The sequence below is a fragment of the Dermacentor albipictus genome, chromosome 5, assembly GCF_038994185.2.
Source record: "Dermacentor albipictus isolate Rhodes 1998 colony chromosome 5, USDA_Dalb.pri_finalv2, whole genome shotgun sequence".
In the NCBI taxonomy this organism is placed as follows: Eukaryota; Metazoa; Arthropoda; class Arachnida; order Ixodida; family Ixodidae; genus Dermacentor; species Dermacentor albipictus.
The window spans coordinates 71,596,854-71,616,036 of record NC_091825.1 but is presented as its reverse complement, the minus strand read 5'-3'; the positions used below and the strand labels follow the sequence as shown (position 1 = coordinate 71,616,036).

The following is a 19,183-nucleotide window of genomic DNA, read 5'->3' as shown; positions in this document are numbered from 1 at the left end:
CGTTTCTACAACTGAACTTGTCTTCTTCAAGGCTTCAAAAAAAGGCCAGACCACTTGTCGAAACGTTGACTCCCGGTTTTTCCTTGTTCTGCTTTTGCTCATCTTCTTGAATTTCCATCACCCGCCTTCCCCGTTTTCTCCCTGGATTGCTATGCATGAGTAATGTGCTGTCCCGCGCTTCTCCTCACCACAGCTTTGTTGCTCGAGACCACACACCCATCGTTCAGCACCTTCATTAGTCTTACTGCACCTTCCCTCACCTCAAGTACGATTATGATGGTGAAGATGATGATTTATTGGCACCTCCTTTGAAACGGGGCGGGGCCAGCACGTCACCTAGCCTAATTGAGTTACTTGGGTATGCTATCAATTCTTTTCCTTCTAGCATTCTTGTATACGCCTCTTTAACCTTTACCATCGGCCACCGACCATAGACCACCGCCTAACCATTGTCGTCTACCATGACAACGGATGAAGGCGGTAAAGAAAAAAATTCGTTTTAAAACTATCACGATACCTGTGTTCTTGTGAGGCCCAAGAGCGACACGAGTTAGTCAGCTTTCTGCAAATAATTTCCTTCGAAAAACATGAGAAGTGGAGATAGACATACTAAGATTTCCTTTAAAACAGTAATTGGCGTACCTAACTTCGTGTAGCATCAACTAGCTCGTCATTCAGATAAAGGCAGGAACAGCGCTAAGGACACCGAGAAGTGATAGCACATCACATAACGACATGGAAAGTGTAGCTTTTTCTTAACGGGGCCTCAGTTTGTCGGTATCCTTAGCACTTTTGTCGCCTGAATCGAATCCATATGGTTCAACTTAAAGTACTGAGAGTTTCCTATAGCCTACATACATATGGTGTGTCGCCCATTAGTGATCTTTTTTAGGCTAATGCTGCTGGTAAAAATCTTCTATAAGTGGTCTGCGCCTAAAGGAGTGTGCGGAAACAGTTCTATGGTAAGCCTACACCACTTCATACTTCATTCAATTAAAGCACATAAAGGCAATATGCCTTCCTTCATGAAAACAGCAAGACAGCGAGAAAATTGTGCGTGATAGTCCTCGAAAAACAAATTAGAGACGCACTGACATGCTCCGAATCACACGAGCAAAAATATTCCCAGTAATTTTCATCGAAGACCGGCAACACCTAAAGTCATAAATCATTTCTCTAGTCGGCGGGGCAATTGATGGCCTACATCGTCCGGCAAAACGAGCCTTGTTGCTACGTGTATACTGCTGCCACAGCCTCCGTCGGTTCTATGGCGACGCAACTGTGGTATCCGAAACCAGAAAAACAACGATTGATTATGGCCACCAGGCGCGTTTGCTGGACTTGTTGCCTTTATGACAGGAAGGCTCTGTTTACTTAAGTATCAGCAGAAAAATAATCTGTCAAGCGGCTTGCCTAACACTGTAGCGATGTAGATAGTATGCGTAAGCTCTATTCGTATTGCACCAGGAATGGAAATTATCCACAATATGAATATATGTACTACACAACTTGGACGTCATCGATGCAAGATGTTTGTTTCTATCAGTCAATATTTCCCTTATGCCTTATTAAACTCAGTATTGCTGTCCAAGCAAACCTGCTTATCTAGAAAGTTACAATTTAATGATGTCGAATGCCGAGTTTCAAGAGCCCGAAAAAAGAGAAGTGTTTTAAATACCAGTGATAGAAACGATACCGAGCTTCGTTAAAGGTGTATTTGCTTACGAAGTTGTTTACGCTTTCTTTATTTGGCGCGTTGTATACAACATACACGCGCACACACACCCGCACGAAGAAAGATGAAATAAAGCAGAACGTTTCCGGGAACATAGGCTGAGCGATATTCCCCTACTGTACACAGTATACTGACAAGCGTACAAAGATGAGCAACAAAGCTCTGGAGGAGAACGCAACGAAACAACCCAAATAATAGTAAAAAAAAACATCACACGAAAAACTGCCACTACATTCACTCTGTATTTTTTTCCTCCGACACGTTTCGGTTGCATGTCAGGTCTGCCAGACACGTCGGCACGAATTACCGTGGCAAGCATTTCTCTTGCAGCGTCGCTGGGACGTGAAGCCTCCAGGAGGGTTCAGTTAAGCGGTGGTGAAACGCTTCGCAGAGTCTGCCGAGATGTTTGGGCACCGCTAAACATGTTGCTCGTCTTTTTTTTTATGGTATACTATGCGTTAAGCATCTGAGTGTGTTTATCTGCAGGTTAGCGTCTCAAGTTATTCTTGGCGTCTTGTCGGTGTGATGCGTGCAGCGCGCGCATATCTTTGTTTATAGTCGACGTACTGTGCTCTTTCTAGGAGACTCGTTTTATACGTGGCGCTAAAGGTTAGATGACTTGACCGCGGGAGCAAATGGCTGGCACAAAATCTCCGAGACGGTCTTCATGCTGGGGGCAGGTGGGAATAACTTATTTTCTTTGTCGATTTTTTCCGAGCTACTGAATATGGAGCGCGTGTACCACGGTATAGAAATTGTATTCCACAACACGGGCTGATGATCTCAATGAGCTAGCTGGTGTCCTCCCAATATGTACCGGATGCTTTTTGTCAACCTCCTGACGTGTGAACATGCCATTATATGGAAATGATCATGATCGGCTGCATATATATATATATATATATATATATATATATATATATATATATATATATATATATATATATAAATATATATATATATACGTCCCTCGGGCCCCTTGCACCTGGGCGTGGGCCCCGGGTGCAAGGGGCAAGATGGGGGGGGGGGAAGTGTCATATACGTCTGAAGACACCCGAATATTGCTGATATCCTCGATTTCCGTGACTACACCCGGGGGGGGGGGGGGGGGGAGGGGTGACAGAAGACCTATGGGCCCCGGGTGCCAGACGACCTAGCTACGCCACTGGTAATACATCATACAATTCGGTTATTTTATTAGGACTCTATTTATTATGGACAAGCCGCATCATCAACATACGGGCCGTACCACGTCGCTCGATAAGTTCTGTCTTTCAAGAAGAGATTGCTGAAGTGCGTATTGTTGTCTGAACCTTCGATCCTGCTCCTCTCTGTATTTCCCATCGTGACGTTTTGCCTTCGTTTGCCAGATTTTTTAACTTTCATTTAACTGAGTAGCTTCTGTGTGTGTCAAAATTTAAAGTACATAACGTTCGCATGACAGCACTCATATTTTCATACAATAAAATAAAAGTGGGGATTGTGTGGTGATTAGAAAATCTAACCACTCATCTGGGGGTCCAATGATTGAATCCCTTCACCGGAAGCTCCTTATTTTGCTTTTGTTTTTTTATATCAATGCAGATCAACTCCGCAAGAAGCCGACCAGTGACTGACTGACTGAGGCGAATCCAAGGAATAGTGGCCAAACAAAGCTCGGCTTTTAAAGAATTGTGACCTAATGGTTAGTGCATCGGGCTGCCGTGCTGGCAGGCGGGGTTCGAATCCTGTCGCAGGACGCGCACCAGGTTTCATTTTTTCTTTTTTTTTCAAGGCTGAAGGAAACAACTCCACGCGAACCCGACCAATAACTGACCGACAAATTGAGCGACTGACTGACCAAGGGGAAACCATTGGGTTGGTAGGCGAAGGAGCACGTCGGCTTCTTCGGTGCCACTCGAATCTCCGTTGACATGCACTTGTGTTTTGGTTAAGTATAGGCTGTCTTCACGTTTCTTACTTCCCTTACTTTGGTGCGAGTTATTCGTATTTCTTGCATCAGCTGTCTTTGGCTGATGCCAGGTGCGATCCGCCTGGTCAGCATCCCTGCCACCTAATGAATTACCTTTAGACTTGCTTTTTCGTAGTGGCGTCAGAACCATTCCTATTGGGCTCGTGCCTACCAATGGAGGTTGCATCAGCCTCAGGAACCCATAAGCTGTGCAAAAGGAATTTAAGACTATGTCCAACCAATTCCGGAGCATCAATCACGTGCGCGCGTTCGGACAGACGGGTGTAGTGTGCAAGTTCCTAGACAAGACCTGTGTTGAAGGCCTACTAAAATATCCATGATTCGTTTCCACCCCACTGAGTCCTTTTATCCCGCCTCAACTTCCGTTCACCTAGGGTTTCGCACGGCCGTAGACTCCAACTTAAATTCAGTTGAAACCCTGGACGAGCTTTCCGGAGCAGGGGTCATTGCTGTCTATCGTTGCAATCGCTTTGCTAATAACGAGAGGATACCTACTAAATCAGTCATGGCCACGTTTGTGGGCACATCATTTCCGTCAAAAATAATGGTATGGCCTCTTTTGTTCCGCATAGAACCACTGGTGTCGCGTCCAATTCAATGTCAGAATGGTTGGAGATGCGGACACAGCACAGGGGGATGTAAGTCGAGCTTGCGTTACCGCACCTATGGAGATGGTGATCCTTGAAATGAATGCTCCGCACAGTATCAGCAATGCTGCCTCTCTGGGGGAGGACACCCAGCAGACAATTCGAACTGCTGTGCTCGCGTTCAAGAAATACAAATTCTTGAGCTAATCGAGTGCCATCACTGGTCGCGAAGAATGCAATTACAGTTGTTAAAGAAAGGGCCTTCGGATACTCTGGTGCTACGGCGCGCAACACTCCAAGCATAAATATTCAGTACTCGGAAGCATCTCACTCTGCTGGGGAAAAGGCACTGGCTATGGTATGGAGAAAATGATATCCCGTCCATCAGAATGTTTGGCGCAGATTATTTCCACCACATGATACAAATAATGCAGGCCACTAAGTCACCACTGTAGTCGTTAGTACCTAACGCCACACCTCCATTGCCTAGCAGGAAGACAGAGAAGCGTTCTGCATCTATAGACCAGTCGATGGACATTGCTCGGCCAGCCCAACGAGGCCAGGATGAGCCCAGTTATGCAGACGTCATTAGTGTCACATATATGGAACCTGGCGCTCCAGCTCTCAAACACATGGGATCCCCAATTTCAGCGGTTATTAAAACAACATAAAAAAGAGCTAACCGTCACGTTTTAGCCAGAGAATGTAGCCTAAAGGCTCCAGTAGCCCCTGTTGTGTGATCAGTATCATTGAGCGGTTGCAAGTATTGCAGTACAACTATACATCTTTATTCTTAGCTTTAACAATTTTGTTTTACCTATCTAACTAACTTAACCTAGATACTATACTTCACGAAACTTGGCTTTCACCACATAAAGATTTTCATTTGAAAGGTTTTTGGTTTTTCCGAATAGATCGACACTATTCCATTAGAAACCAACGGTGGACGATTATTGGTACTTGTTTCAAGTGAAATTTGCTACAAGGAAAGAATTTGTTTCAAACCATGGAGTTTGACTGCGATATGTTGGTAATAGATTTATGTCCCTGAAGGTATCATGCATTTTCAATTACAAAAGCTTATTTCCGTGCCGATGCGCAAAGCACGCGTCAGCATGATGGGGCTCTGGCTGCTCGTAGAAAAGAAATTTTGTTTGCAGGAGACTTTAATTCGCATCACGTATTCTGGGGGCCAAAGCACATTTGTGTGGTAAGCGACTATGGGAGTGAACTCTTGATAATCGTACTTCCTGTCCGAACGCAGGACATGCAACATTTGGTAGAGGTCACTTTGGTTCTCTGTTAGATTCACCATTCTGTAGCGCTTGCATCAACGTTTTGTAAGCGCTAGAGGTTGACTCAATAACCAATAGTAATCATCTTCATGTGTAATTCGAGATCATTTGCCGAATACCATATTTAAAATACCAGGCGTGCACATTTGTTAACTACTGGAAAGTTAAGACTTTTTTGCATTCAGCCCTTTTGAAACATCAATGAGAATGAAATCGCAGCAGTGATTTGTTAGGTTCTGAGCGTTTCCGGAAGCAAGCTGAATTTTTCATCCCTTCAGCTGAAAAGTTCGCTTGTCGTTGATGAAAAGATGCGTGTATTAATGACCATAAGAACAAGCAAAGCAGCTTGAAAGATGCTTCCACTTAATCAATGCCCGACCAATTGAAACGAAATTATGAGTTTCACGATGGTCTGCATAAGCTACCGAGCGAGAGTTGAATGTGATAGTAGGCATTACGGTTATCTATCAGAATAAAAAAAAACAAGCAAGCTCTGTTGGCATTTATTCGTGCTAGGAAGGCGCTACCAACGCCGTTAACATTATACTTATTCGTTCTGACCTCGCATAAAGTGAGCTCCTCCCTAGAGGAGATTGTCAAAGGCTTTGAAAATTAATTTGTTGCCGGCTATTTTGGATTAGCTCCTTCGGATGGCTTCACGCCAATTTCATTATCAGACTGAACTTTGCTTGCCAAATGCAGCCCCTGGACCAGACGGAGTAAAAAGTCCCAGGTTCAAGATGCTGTCAGACGTTCCGTAAGAGCTGTAATCGTAAGAACAATTACACTATAAAATATAGGATTATAAATGGTTTAGAGATTTTTACAAGGTAATTATTAGATTAAACTTGACTAACTGATGTTTAGAGAGTATCACCAAGCTTTGGAGTAGACGTAAAGCACTAAAACAGTACGTATAAATGTTAGTATTTTATAGATTGCCTCTGCACGTATTGAAGTGGCATGACGTGAGTCAGATAGGTCTTAGGCCACTACGAGATGCAGTAATTATGAAGGCTAAGAATGAAGGCGAAGTATACGTTAAGCAAGGCGGACGAAGGGAAATAATGAAATGCTTTCAGCAATACTCTTATGCTATACATCGACTTTGGTAAAACGTAGGCAATGTGATTTCTGTATGCGACGTCAGAATTGAGTAGGCCATCAAGTTCCTTACAACGCGGGCTTATATAGGGCGTGTACAGCAGCCGGGCTTTGCTCCTTCGCTTTGCCCGAGAAACGCCCCGCCATCTTGCACCACCACCCGCGAAGTACGCTATGCTTGTGTGAATATACCTTGAGACAACATCAGCTAAACGTACATGACGCAGGTTTGACTCCGCCTTGCACCAGAAAATTCTCACATGTATTTTTCTTTTTTTATTTTCCCAATTTACCAGCGCCGCAAAGCCAGTGGCACATAAATAGTGAGCCACGTGGGCGTCAAAGAGGTTTGTTGAATAATGGCATATACGCAGCCCGGCTGTTTACTTTCGAACCCAGTTGTCTCAGCACAGTGACGTGATGCTCTACCTATTAAGCAACGGAAAACACAATGAGGCAAGCTGGCGTGAAAATTGGGAGGGGCGGAGATGCACACATACATACTGATAACTAAATGAAGTTCTCAAGCAATGGTTAACGCAATAAAAATAATAGCGACAGAAAACCTGGCTAAGGGTTTCACATATTGGAGCTGTGGTGTGGTGCTCTTGAATACTGCTAGATGGAACGCTCTTGGTTATTTAACGTAGCACTTTCTTCGAACTTTAAAGCGACACTAAATAGAAAAATCATTTCTTCTGCATCAACAAATTACCCTTCTACGACACTGAAAACAGCACTCTTACCACGGTAACTCTTGGTAAGCCAGAAACACCGTAAGCACGAAATACGAGTGGCAACCCCTCCTTCAAGTTCCCGCACCTCGTCGCTGCGACGTCATGAATTTTTATGGCATCTTTTAAGGCCTACTTAGGTATATAGCAGTAAAGATTGACTACATTCTGTTCCAAAGGAACCAAATATTAAACGTAGCAAGCTTCCGGAACCTATGCTCAGCTAACGCGGCCCAATTACGAAAAAATAATTTGGAATCCCTTACGTCACACTGACCTACAGGCGTCGGTGCTACGACGCAAAAATCACATACTGATACTTCGACGTTCATTTTCCCATCAGTAATAAAACTATTATTTTGAAATGACTGCATGCAGGGTTTTCAAACGATGCTTTATTAGGCTAAACCGATTTATTGTTTCGCTTTAGTGCCCCTTTAGAGCAACGAGTGCAGCCAGTTTCGCTATCGCGATCCGCCACGTTAACACAGGGACTGTGTCATTGCGCTGCAGCAATCAAGGTAGCTGGTTCAATTCCGGCGGGGGCGGCCACAGTTCCATGGTGGTGGCATGCATAAAGGCCCATGTACAGCCCAGTGGGTTCATCTTAAAGAAGCTCAGGTGATCAAAATCAATGCCGGCCTCCATACTACGGCGTGCCTCATAATGAGACAGTAGTTTCGGCTCATCAAACCCAAGCATTGATTTTACCGCGAAGCTGTACGCCTCTACCATCCAAGGAAATTTTCGTGTTATTGCTGTAAGCAAAAAACTACCCATACGCGTGCCGATACCGAAGATAGTGCAATGCCGGGCGACCTGCGGCAGAGGTGCAGTTCAGCATTCAGGGACCCGCATACACAGCTTCGCTGGTCATGCTGCTTCATAGAGTAGGAGGGCACTGAGTTTTTTTTATAGCTTTAGTACTCATGTTTCACTATCGTTGGAGCACCTGTATATAAAACGATTCTTAAGAAGATGTGAAAATTTACACCAAGGATCTCCAGTCATTCTCGCACGAGAAATAGCCCACTTGATCTTCTTCAATCCTCTGCTTTTGCTGCTCTGAAAGAAATATCACTCACTTTCACAGTATGAAGCCATAGCACTCTGCGCCTTGTAGTGCAAATTCGAAGCGTTGGATATCCATAATGCCAAAGCTAAGTTCGCAGCGCTTATTATTGCTCCATAGGTATAGCAAAAGTAAAGGAAAATCTCCAGTTATCACACCTTTAGAAATGCTCTTGGGTGAGCTAACATTTTGGAGTTCGTTTGTTTATATTCGTGCACCATTTTAAACGCTTCAAAATGCATATAAAAGAGAAGTGCAGTAGTTGCGCAACTTGCAGTTGTAAGCTTAGAATATTGATGACTTCCGAGCTTTTTATAGGCCTCTCCTTTCGCTTCTGACACTTTCTTTTTCTCGTGTTTGCACTGAGACGCTTTCTGGCTGCTTGAATTACACAGTGTCAATCTGCTGTTTTACCTCATCCATAAGACGACTGTATGAGCTCCGAAGGCTATACTTGGAATCTAAAGAGTATGCTGCGTAGACTACGACTTACGTGTAGTGCTGTTCCTAAAATAACTGAGCTCAGAGGCGCTCGTGGAAGATCCTGGAAAATAATACACATCTACATACGATTCAAATATTGATCGTACATACACTTCTCTGTATAAATTTCTCAACAGAAAATAATTTAAAGGCTGGAGGGCAGGTGTTGCATCCATTATTGAGGAAGGGGATGGAGAGGGAGAGAGAGAAATAACTTTAATTTAGTTAGCTGGCAGAGTGGTGGGGGGGAGGGGGGCGGTGGGGCAACCCCATTTAGACGGCGACCAGAAGCCCTTGGTCTCTGTCGGCATCCTTGGCCTGCTTGACGGAGTTGGTCTTCGGGGGCCGGACTGAGCAGCACGGTTTCTCGCTGCTTCCCATTCATCCATCCATTCGTCCGCCTGTCCGTCCGTCCGTCCCCCCGCCCGTCCGTCCGTCCGTCCATCCATCCATCCATCCATCCATCCTCTCGTCGACTCACTGACCAAAGTTGCCCACATGCTTGGGCCACAAGGTAACACGTGGTCGTGAAGTCGTCATGCTCGTTTGATCACCGTTATTCCAGCCTCATCATCTGACACTCGTCGTCCCGTCGTCTTCACGCCTTCTACACCAACCCAGTGGCCCAAGTTGTCTAATAGCCAGGGCCATTAGTTAGGGTCTCGTGCTCGGGATGTTGTTGTGGTCGCTGCATTGCCTCCATTCCAGCTTCGTCATCCGACTGTGATCCTGCAGTCACCGTGATGCCATCGTCGTCATAGTGACGTCATTCATTCGTTGTCTTTCCGCCGTCGTGATCTAGGTATCTCGTGGTTGTGATTTCATACTGGACGTCGCATCATCGTCAATCCCAACTTTCTCAGTCGACTCTCATCAAGTCATCATCGTTCCGCCATCGTTATCATACTGTCGTCGTGCGTTCATTGCCACATCTTCATCATGATGCCATCATGGTCATTCCTATTACGTCATTACAACTTCCCCATTCGACTCTCGTCATGCTTCCGTCGTCACGTCATTATAGTCCACAGTCGTTACAAAAGTGTTGTCACAATGACTATGTACCATCGTGATCACTACAGTTACGTCGTACCGTTGCGTGATCCCGTCGCCAGTATACCGCTTTCGTCATTTCATCGACTTCAGTCTTTATTTTATTGTAACCATACTAACGGTACTCAGGTTTCGTCATATGACTGTCGTCAAGCCATTGTCGTCACGTCACCTACGTAATACAGGTTTCATGGTAGAGTCATCATCACGCCCTTCTCATCATACCCTCGTCGTCATCATATTGTCCTCACACCGCTGTCATGCCATAGTCATGCTTATGTCATCATCGTACAGTCGTCGTCATGCATTTGTTGAGACACCATCGTCGGGATGCTATCACGGTCCTTCTGTAGCCATCATTATAACTTCGACATTCAACTCGCCATTCCCTCGTCACACAGTCTACATCATACCGTCATACATTCGTCACGCTGTCGTTTTACCACTGTCGTAACTTCAGTGTCGTCATGCAACTGTCGTCGGGCCATCGTCGTCATCCCACCTTTGTAGATTGATCGGTGTCATTCTTTCTAATTCGCTGTGATCAATTCGTACGCTCTGATTTGTTGTGTCCTAATTATGCAGTAATCATGTAATCGCGATTGTGCCACCTTTTTCATGCCATCGTGGCCATCGCATCGTCATCAGACAGGCGCCATAATGCATCAATTGTCACACCGTCGTTAGCATGCCGTCGTTGTCGCAACACTGTCACGTCAGTGCAGTTCATCATTCGGTTTTCGCCATACATTCAACGTCACACCATTGTTGTCATGTGCTCGTCGTCTTCCCGCTGACTTCATGCCGTCGTCGTCACACTGTCAGCTTTATGTCACCATCATACTTCCAGAATTGTTATCCGATAACGGTCGTCCTACCACTTTTGTCGTTTCATCAACGTTATTCCTTCATCGTAGTTCCTGAGTCGTTGTATATTCGCCGTCATGCGGTAATGCTTATGGCTGACCATGACATGAACTGCATAGTAAAGTAGGCTAATACGGGATACAGTGTATGTCGGATTTAGCCGAAACAACAGAAGTTTGAGATTTTTAATTAACGTCAACCAGTGGCGTAGCCAGAAATTTTGTTCGGGGGGGGGCTACGCCACTGGCCCCATGTATATATATATATATATATATATATATATATATATATATATATATATATATATATATATTGTCACGCGCTAAGGCAAGAATAAGCAGCAGGATCAGCAGCCAGACACGAAAATGTCAGACATAAGGAGGACGGTTCACCAGCCGGCGCAAGATCCTTGACTTCGTCGTCTTCAATCACCGTTTTTGCTGGGCACGCAGCGCTGGCTCAAAACACCAGGTGGCATTATTCCCCCTCCCAACGGAGCATCGACTCGATGCTCAAACACAAAACGTACATGGAAACTACACAAATTAGGTAAGACAAAAAAAATGCGGGGGGGGGGGGGGGGAACGCGCTAGCACACATACGGAAATGCACACGGAAAAATGTGTTCTGCGGTTGGGAACAAAAAAAAACGCTTCACAGTTCTTTGGAGGAAGACGCGACGACAGCGAAAAAAAAAGGTTGTTTCACTAGTACACTTCACCGTGTAAAATACGGCTTGAGGCGGACCACATGTACAGTCTCTGCGCGTGGTAAACAGCGCTTGGACGATGGCAGGTCTCCATCTGGGATCACTTCATAGTTCACGGCGCTTACACGCCTTCGTACTGTGTATGGTCCGAAGTACTTGCTGAGGAGTTTCTCGCTGAGGCCCCGCCGTCTAATGGGTGTCCAAACCCAAACTTGGTCACCAGGCTCATAGGTCACTTGTCTATGGTGGAGATTGTACCTTATTGCATCGGTACACTGCTGCTGCCTTATGTGCACGCGGGCCAGTTGACGCGCTTCCTCGGCGCGCTGAATGTACTCCTCGACGTCAGGAGCTAACTGGTCGAGCTGGTCGGTATCTTCATATGGCATCATGGCGTCTAGCATAGTTTGGACATCTCGACCATAAACGAGGCGGAATGGCGGGAAGCATGTAGTTTCCTGCGTGGCAGTGTTGTACGCAAACGTTACGTACGGTAGGATTTCGTCCCACGTCTTGTGCTGCACATCCACGTACATAGCGAGCATGTCGGCCAGTGTTTTGTTGAGTCTTTCTGTCAAGCCGTTAGTCTGAGGGTGGTATGCAGTGGCCTTTCGATGACTCGTGTAGCTCAGCTTGAAGATGTCATCCAGAAGCTTCGCCGTAAATGCCGTCCCTCGGTCAGTGATGATGAATGACGGTGCGCCGTGCCGAAGCACAATGTGATGCATAAAAAACTGGGCAACTTGGCAAACGGCGTACGCGGAGGGTCGATGGGTTGTAGAAGGCCTGCAGGCTTGCAGGGTGGTGACTTGCGGCGCTGGCATTCACGGCATCCTTTCACGTAGCGTTTGACGCAAGCAGTCAGTCTAGGCCAGTAGTACAGTTGCCGTACCCTGTCCAGAGTTCTTGAGTAGCCCAAGTGGCCAGACGTCGGCTCGTCGTGGCAGGCTAATAGGATGTCGTCGCGAAGGGCTTGAGGTACTACTAGCAGATGTGGTTCGTCGCCGGCACCTGTGTTTCTTTTGTATAAGATGCCCCCTCGTAGGCAAAATGACGACAACCGTCGCGAAAGTGGGCGAGGAATGGACGCGATGCCGCCTTCTAAGTGATCGATGACGGGTCTTAACTCAGCGTCCGATCGCTGTTTAGCGAGCAGATCCGGCCCGCTGAGGGCTCCCAGAAAGGCGCTGTCGTCTTCCTCGTCAGGATTCGGAGATTTAATAGGTGCCCGTGATAACGTGTCAGCATCTTCATGTTTCCTGCCTGACTTGTACACGATGGTGATGTTGAATTCCTGGAGTCGCAGACTCCAACGTGCCAATCGTCCAGAAGGGTCGCGGAGGTTGGTCAACCAGCACAAAGCGTGATGGTCGGTCACAACTTTAAATGGCCGCCCGTAGAGATACGGCCTAAACTTTGTGGTAGCCCAAATAACCGCGAGGCACTCCTTCTCTGTGGTGGAATAATTGGACTCTGCGCGTGACAGAGTGCGGCTCGCGTAGGCTATGACTCGTTCAGTGCCGTCTTGTCGTTGCACCAGGATAGCTCCGAGACCGATATTGCTGGCGTCAGTGCGTACTTCCGTGTCGGCATCCTCATCAAAATGACCGAGCACGGGAGGAGAAGACAAGCGACGTTGTAGCTCCGCAAAGGCGGTCTGTTGTGCATCAGTCCAGAGGAATGGCGTGTCGTCACGCGTAAGGCGAAATAGCGGATCGGCAATCTTCGAAAAATTTTCAATGAAGCGGCGATAATATGCACACAAGCCCAAAAATCGTCTCACACTTTTCTTATCGGTTGGAGCGGGAAAAGCTGCTACGGCAGCAGTCTTCTCAGGATCAGGCTGAACACCTGCCGCGCTTACGACGTGACCAAGGAACTTCAGTTCCTCGTAGCCGAAATGGCATTTCTCTGGCTTGAGTGTAAGGTCAGCCGATCGAATGGCTTCGAGTACATTCCGAAGGCGTCGAAGGTGCTCGTCAAAAGTTTCCGAAAAGACAACGACATCATCGAGATAGACGAGGCAGCTTTTCCATTTGAGGTCAGCGAGAACGGTATCCATCATTCGCTGAAATGTGGCTGGAGCGGAACAGAGCCCGAAAGGGAGTACTCTAAATTCGTAAAGGCCGTCCGGAGTTACGAAAGCAGTTTTCTCGCGGTCACGCTCATCGACTTCAATTTGCCAGTAGCCGCTTTTCAGATCGATAGAGGAGAAATACTTCGCGTGCCTCAGCCTGTCCAGAGAATCGTCGACACGAGGCAACGGGTACACGTCTTTCTTTGTGACGTTGTTTAGCTTCCGGTAGTCTACACAAAATCGAAGCGTGCCATCTTTCTTTTTAACAAGAACGACTGGCGATGACCAGGGACTGCATGAAGGCTGGATTACGCCGTCTTGAAGTATTTCCTTCACCTGCGTTTGAATAGCATGTCGTTCCGTCGGGGTAACACGATAAGGCTGTTGCCGTAAGGGGGGCACGTCGTCATAGGTGATGATACGGTGTTTCGTAATCGATGTTTGGCGTACCTTCGACGACCGTGCAAAGCAAGAGTGGAACTCAAGCAACAGCTCGCGCAGGGGTTGTCTGTTCTCTTCAGGAAGCGTTGGACTAATGTCGACGTTGCGTAGAGGTGCGTCAGCAGTGCCGATTGCCTCGGAAACAAAACACTCAGTGACATCGGCGATCGGGTCGGCGTAGGCGATGACAGTACCGGGGAAAAGGTGCCGGTGTTCGTAGCTGAAGTTGGTGACAAGAACCTCACAGTGGCCATCGTGGAGATCGACAAGGCTTCTTGCTACGCAAACACCATGAGAAAGCAGGAGAGACCGATTGCTTTCTACAACTGCTTCACCGTGTATGAGCTTGTCACATGCCACGTGAACCACGACACTTGCACGCGGTGGTAACGTGACAGCGTCATCGATGACACGAAGAGATGCTCGAGGGTGAATGGTGTTGGTCGTCGCTGTGGCGCTTTTTGTCGAGAAAGTGACGAGGCGTTGTCGAATGTTGATTATAGCGCCGTGCTCCCTGAGAAAGTCCATGCCGATGATTAGGTCTCGAGAACACTGAGGGAGAACGCTCAAACTGGCAACAAACGTAGAGCCGCGAATCTGTATTCGTGCCGTGCACATGCCGAGTGGTGTGACGATGTGCCCGCCAGCTGTACGAACTGGCGTTTTATTCCAAGGCGTGGTCACTTTCTTCAGAAGGCTGGCCAGTTTTTCGCTGATTATAGAATAATCCGCTCCAGTGTCCACTAAAGCACTCAATTCACGACCGTCAAGCAGTACAGGAATGTCCAAGGAAATTCTTTTTCTGTAATCAGCAGGTACTGTCGTCGTCGATGTATCGTCGGTCCGCGTACGCGTCAGTGGGGGTCCTTGAGCACGTCCAGACTGAGCGGCCTCGCCCCCAAAGGTCGCTGTGGTTAGTTTTCCCGTCGTGGGCTGGGCGACCGACCCTGCACCACGCTTGCATACGTACGGCGAGTCGGAGAAAACCGCCGCGGCGAAGGGGAGCGTGACTGGTGTCGAGCTGATGGAGATCCGCGCTGCTGGGCAACGTATTCTTCGATTTCAGGAGGACGCTGGCCGAACCTAGGTCGCGGCGAGTTCGCTGAGAATCCGCGTAGTCCGAGCTCTCGATAGGAGCACTGTCGTTAGACATGCCCAGCTTCGCCACAGTGAAAGCAAAGGGGACGGCGATCAGGTGCCCGCCACACGTCTGATTTCCTCGGGGCCTGTCGGTGGTCCTGGTAATACGAGGCAGCTTGGACGGCCTCGAGCATGGCCGGGCGCGCGGCGCGAAGCGGGGAGGGAGGTGGGGCAGGTTGCCTCAAAGCTTGCGAATATGACATATGTGGGCTGTCATGTCTTAGCGGTCGAGCTTCTGTATTGAAGGGTGGTTCTTTTAGCGCATGCTGAACTTCGTCACGGAGAACGCTGGACAAGGATCTGAGCGTCGGCTGTGAAGGTACCGACAGTTTCTGGAGTTCTTCGCGGATCACGGAACGAATGAGCTCTCGAAAGAAATCGACGTGACCCCCGAGAGCTCCGAAGAAGTCCGTAGGTGAGGCAGTGTTCACTTGACGGTCGTATGATGGTGTCCGCTGGCGAAGAGTCTGCCCCATGGTGATGGCCTCGGAAAGAAACTCTGACACAGTCTTGGGAGGACTGCGCACGAGACCGCCGAACAGCTGCTCCTTCACTCCGCGCATCAGGTACCGCACCTTCTTTTCTTCCGACATGCTGGGGTCGGCTCGTCGAAAGAGACGCGTCATGTCCTCGACGTACATTGCGACACTCTCGTTCGGCATTTGGATACGGGACTGGAGATCACGCTCAGCTCGCTCTCGGCGATCAGGGCTCGCATATGTCTGAAGAATCCGCTTTTGAATTCTGCCCATGAAGTTAAGGTTCTGCACGGTTCTCGTACCATACACGTGCGCCATCGTTAAGGCTGAAATAGACATTTTTCAGCATGTCTGCGTCATCCCACTTGTTGAACGCGGCAACACGTTCATAGTGCAACAGCCAATCTTCAACGTCCTCATGTATGGCGCCGTGGAAGGGATTCGGCGTTCGCGGATTGAGTAGCATACAATGAATCGGCGTTGTGCCTTCCATACCGGTTGGGGTGGTCGGAGCTGCCATTTTCTTTGGGAGGAGTCCAAACTCAGGGGCTTGTCCACAGATCCTTCTGCTGGCGCGGTGTACAGGCGTAACCACCGGTACGGGGCTGGAGCTCCTGCTGCCCGGAGGGGTTTGGTGCATCGATTAGATTACCCCGCACCTCCACCAGTTTGTCACGCGCTAAGGCAAGAATAAGCAGCAGGATCAGCAGCCAGACACGAAAATGTCAGACACAAGGAGGACGGTTCACCAGCCGGCGCAAGATCCTTGACTTCGTCGTCTTCAAGTCTTCAATCACCGTTTTTGCTGGGCACGCAGCGCTGGCTCAAAACACCAGGTGGCAATATATATATATATATATATATATATATATGTAAATATATATATAGATAGATAGATAGATAGATAGATAGATAGATAGATAGATAGATAGATAGATAGATAGATAGATAGATAGATAGATAGATAGATAGATAGATAGATAGATAGATAGATAGATAGATAGATAGATGGGGCAAGTGGTGTAGCCAGAAATTTTGTTCGAGGAAGCTTTAGCTCGGGTACTCCCATTTTAATACATGTAGAAGGGAAATTCGTTTTTCCCTGCAACCACTTCACCAAATTTGAGGAGGTTTGTTGCATTTAAAAGAAAAGGTTTAATTCTAGTGACTAGTGGTTTCGAATTTTTCATTTAGGTGGTCAATTATTTATTAAAAATTGGCCAAATCGAAAATTTTCACAAAACGAAACTATCAAGTTTAAGAATCCGTGACTCAACAATGAAAAATAATATCACAATTCTGTGAATTGCACCTAATAGTACATCTGCAGCGGCCAAAATAGATATGTTACACATCAATCTCAAAAAAATTTAGTATTGTGGAAATACGGCTTGTGCAGAACCCTTGTACACAACGTAACCAATTCACGTAAGATACAAATTGACATAGCAAACTTGTCCGCTTTGACTATTATTATAGATGCCATTTACAGAACCACAATGTCTGTTCTTCATGCATAGCTATTAGTTTGTAAACATCGTGCTTCTATTTTTTCAAACTTTCGAATTTTTCAAAATATTTTAAAGAAAATTCAGGCCCTAAATCGAAGTTGTGTTTCCAACAGAACTAGGATTTAACTTTCTCTCTCAAATGCAACCAATTTCAATAAAATTGATTAGCAGGATTATCTAAGAAAAGCGTTTCTGCGTTTTACAAGTATTTGAATAGGCCGCGTCGGATTGGGCCCGAGCTAAAGCATCTTCTTAAACAATTTGTCAAGGGATCAAATCCATAAATAATAACTGCATTGTCATTTCCAAAGATGCTGCAAACGAATTCTTGAACCCTACACACAGTCAAAACAATAAAGTATGTATTTTTTCATAAAAGAATATACTCGTATGTGCCAAAAATTTTGTCCAAAATAACTGAAATCAATGCTTCCATATTTTTGTCTATTTATTAAGTAAAGAAAATATCACACGAACTTTAGAACTATATCAGTTTGAAACCAGGAAACCAGTGCATGCCGCTGATAAGAAAAATTAAAAGGCAATGAACTGAGCAAGTTGAGGACAAATATGTTAATGAAACTTTGTCATTCAAGAACCGTGCTTACATTCTTGTATATATGCAATGGCCAGTGAAAAATCTCAATGATCATGATGATGTATAGGGTTTTGTGGCGCAAGGGCCAGTCATGGCCAAAGAGCGCCAAAAAATCTCAATGACGCTGTAATTTGTTTTAATGTATTACGCAGGAGCAGCTGTCACCGGTCGTGTATCGTGACTAATTCCACCGAAATTATAGTCGCAACAGAGGGCACGTATAAAAAGCAGGAATTCTGCAAGATATACGAGGGCAAGTCAAATGAATGTGAGCCAACAACGGGGTACTTCATTTAAAAGTAGTCTTCATGAGAATTTAGACATTTGTCCCATTGACTAACGAGTCCCGTGATTCCCGTCTTATAAGACTCCTTGGGTTGCTGCTTCAAAAAGTCTGTATCTGGTTCCCTTGAGCTGTTTTTTCGGTTGCCCCAGAATGTAGAAGTCGCAAGGTCACAGGTCTGAGCTGTATGGCGGGTGCTGCAGCGTTTCCCACTTGAACTTTGCCAGTTTTGTATTAACCATATAAGCGACGTGGGGACAGGCATTGTCGTGGAACAAGATGACCCCATGCGTCAATTTTCCACGTTGTTCGTTCTTGATTGCGACACGCTGCCGTTCAGGCGTTTCACAATATCGGAAACAATTGATAGCCTCTCAAGATTCAGCAAATTCTATCAGTAATGGACCCTGACCACCGAAAAAAAAGTCAACACCTTTCCAGTGGACGTGATGGCCTTTGCGTTCTTTGGGCATGGTAAATTCGAATGTTTCCACTGTGAGCTTTGCCGTCGTGTTTCAGGCTCGTAGTAGTGGCACCAAGGTTCGTCCCCGATCACAATTGCAAACAAGAAGTCGTCATCCACATTGTGATACCCGATCAGATGAGTCAAGGCAGCGCGAAACTTCTCCGTCTTCTCGCGATGGATCGAAATCTTGGGGATCCATTGCGCACCAAAGAGCCGATAACCGAGAAGCTCATGAATTATGGCGTTAACCGAACCGTGACTGATGTTCAGACCGTCTGCCAGTTCATCGATGCTTATCCTCCGTTCTTGTTTCATCAGCTCATGAACCTTTGAAATTGTGTGGGGGGTGATTGCACGATGGTTTTGGCCAGGTCTTGGAATGTCTTTACAACGTCCTTTAAACCGTTTGCTCCAACGCTTCACAGTGGTCAATGAGATGCCGTGTTCAACGTAAACGGCAGCCATACGGCGATTAATTTCTGTTTTGGAAACACCTTTAGCTGTCAAAAACTTCGCGACCCCGAGCTGTTCAACTTTTGAAGTGTCCATTATGTGACGCAACCATATTCAACGCAGT

The 19,183-nt window shown here is 46.6% G+C and overlaps 1 protein-coding gene across 1 annotated transcript in view; it reads right to left on the bottom strand.

Annotated features, from left to right (window-relative positions):
* Positions 1-19,183, bottom strand: part of LOC135899772 (uncharacterized) — a 383,819-nt gene that overhangs the window by 156,030 nt on the left and 208,606 nt on the right. The window lies entirely within an intron of this gene.